Source organism: Apodemus sylvaticus, chromosome 13 (assembly GCF_947179515.1).
Source record: "Apodemus sylvaticus chromosome 13, mApoSyl1.1, whole genome shotgun sequence".
Classification (NCBI taxonomy): domain Eukaryota; kingdom Metazoa; phylum Chordata; class Mammalia; order Rodentia; family Muridae; genus Apodemus; species Apodemus sylvaticus.
The window spans coordinates 41,558,894-41,561,638 of NC_067484.1; the positions used below are offsets into that span (position 1 = coordinate 41,558,894).

Sequence of the window (2,745 nt, forward strand, 5' to 3'; positions counted from 1 at the left end):
GTCAGATGACGGTGTGCTGGTTGATTGTTCATTTATTGTTAACTTGAAACAAACTAGAGTCTCGAGGGAGGAAGGAATCACAACTGAACAATTGTTTCCAACAGATTGGCAACTAGATACACCACCAGTGGGTATATCTTTGGGGCTTTTTGTTTTGTTTTGTTTTGATTGATGATTGATGTATGCCCATTGTGGATGGTGCCACCTATAGGCAAGTAGTCCTGGGTGGTATAAGAAAACAAGTCGAGCAAGGCATGGAGAGCAAGCCAGTAAGAAATGTTCCTCCCCTTCTTCCTGAACACTACCTGCAAGGTGGCTGCCATCTGTTTTGTGCCACCTTGGCTGCCCTCCGGCCTCTGGTGAAGCTCAAGATCATCACTAAGAGGACCAAGAAGTTCATCAGGCACCAGTCAGGAAAAAACTGGTGGAAATCTAGAGGTATTGACAGGGTGTGGAGAAGACTTAAGGGCCGAATCCTGATGCCCAACATTGGTTACTAGAACAACCCATAGTACACACATGCTGCTGTCTAGAGGCTTCCGGAAGTTTCTGGTTTGAGCTGGAAGGGCTGCTTACTGTGCTGAGATTGCTCACTATGATTCCTCTAAGAACCGAAAAGCCATGGTAGAAAGCGCAGCACTGCTGGCCATCAGAGTCACCAATCCCAACGCCAGGGTACGCAGTGAAGAAAATGAATAGATGGCTTGTGTGCATGTTTTGTGTTTAAATAAATCACAAAAACTGAAGGGAAAAAAAGAGAAATGTTTTTCCATGGTCTTTGCTTCAGTTCTTGCTTCCATATTCCTTCCTTGAGTTCCTGCCTGGCTTCCCTCAGTGTATATAGTATAAACCAAAATAAATCCATTCCTTCTCCAACTGTGTTTTGGTTATCATATTATCCCAACAGTAGAGAAACAAACTGATACCAAGCCAATAATCCCACTAAGTTAAAGGCTGGACATACACTGTGCAGGAAGAGAGTGACCCCGGGTGGTCTAATATGGATGCTGATACCAGGATGGCATGGGAACAAATGAACTGAGGTGGGAGTCAAGGGAAAGGAGAATCCTGGGAAGGAGACTGTGGGGAGGTGAGGGACAACAGGGAAGAGCCTAGAGTAGGGGGAGGATCAGAATTGGAGCTGGTGGATGGCCTATCCCAGAAGCCCAGGCATAATTGTGGGTCATTTTTTTCTTTTTTGAGGTTCTTTATTCCAGGGTCAATTATATGGTTGCAAAATGTAGCCTTTATGTCAAAGAGGATAAAGAATAGTTTATTCTGGATCCAAATATGAGTGAGTAGTGCCTGGGAACACAGGTTTAGCCATACCTTTCAGCCCCCAAATTCCATGTTCCAATGTAGATACAATTTCATAAGGTTTTTTTTTTTCAATGATTGTCTTAGGGTTTCTATTCCTGCACAAACATCATAACCAAGAATCAAGTTGGGGAGGAAAGGGTTTATTCCGCTTACACTTCCACATTGCTGTTCATCACCAAAGGAAGTCAGGACTGGAACTCAAACAGGACAGGAAGCAGGCACTGGTGCAGAAGCCATGGGGGGATGTTACTTCCTGGCTTGCTTTCTTATGGAACCCAGGACTATCAGTCCAGGGACGGCACCACCCACAGTGGGCCCTCCCATCCTTTATCACTAACTGAGAAAATGCCTTACAGCTGGATCTCATAAAGGCATTTCCTTAAGGGAGGCTCCTATCTCTGTGATATCTCCAGCTTGTGTCAAGTTGACACACAAAACCAGCCAGTACAGTGAGTGACAGAACAGCAAATACATTGGTACCAACTAAGGGTGAGGTCATAGGAAGGCAAAGAATCTCAGCTACTGGCCACACATGCTCTTAAGCGTCTTTTGGGGAGGATCTATAGAAACTATAATGTGGTTAAGTTGATACAGTCTAAGAGGTTTCATCTGTTAGTCACAAGGTGTTGGGTCAGACATGGGGGTGGACAAGGCATGGTTACGGAGGGCATTACAGATAGCCCAAGATAAATTGTAACTAGGCTCTGAATTTTCAACCTTCCGGCTCCTCCTCAACCTCTGCAATTCTGCTCAGTCAATCAGCCTTGCAGTAGGTTAGTAAAGTACATAGTTTCTTCCTGGGAACCTTGTTTTATGTTTAAAGAGGTAGATTACTGGTCTGCCTGGCTGAGGGGGGCCATCACAAGTGGGAGAGGTAAATAGAAGCCTTCAGGAGTCCTGATTCTCAGGGGGTGGGGGGAAAAGGTAGTGTGGGGGGGAGAACTGGGAGAGTGGAGGGAGGGGCAACTGTGGTCAGGATGTAATATATGAGAGAAGAATAAAAGAAAAAAATCTAAAAAGTGAAAACAACAACAGCAGCAGCAGCAAAAACAGCACATCACTCATTCAAAACCCAGCTGGGAGTCTGGTTTTTTAAAAAAAACACCTATTGTACTGGCTAGTTTTGTGTGTCAACTTGACACAGGTTGGAGTTATCACAGAGAAAGGAGCTTCAGTTGGGGAAGTGCCTCCATGAGATCCAGCTGTGAGGCATTTTCTCAATTAGTAATCAAGTGGGGAGGACCCCTTGTGGGTGGTACCATCTCTGGGCTGGTGCTCTTGGGTTCTATAAGAGAGCAGGCTGAGCAAGCCAGGGGAAGCAAGGCAGTAAGAAACATCCCTCCATGGCCTCTGCATCAGCTCCTGCTTCCTGACCTGCATGAGTTCCAGTCCTGACTTCCTTTAGTGATGAACTGCAACATGGAA

At 45.5% G+C, this 2,745-nt stretch overlaps 1 pseudogene; it reads left to right on the forward strand.

Moving 5' to 3' along the window:
• Positions 1-254: 254 nt before the first annotated feature.
• LOC127663631 (60S ribosomal protein L32-like) lies at positions 255-707 on the forward strand (annotated as a pseudogene).
• Positions 708-2,745: the final 2,038 nt, after the last annotated feature.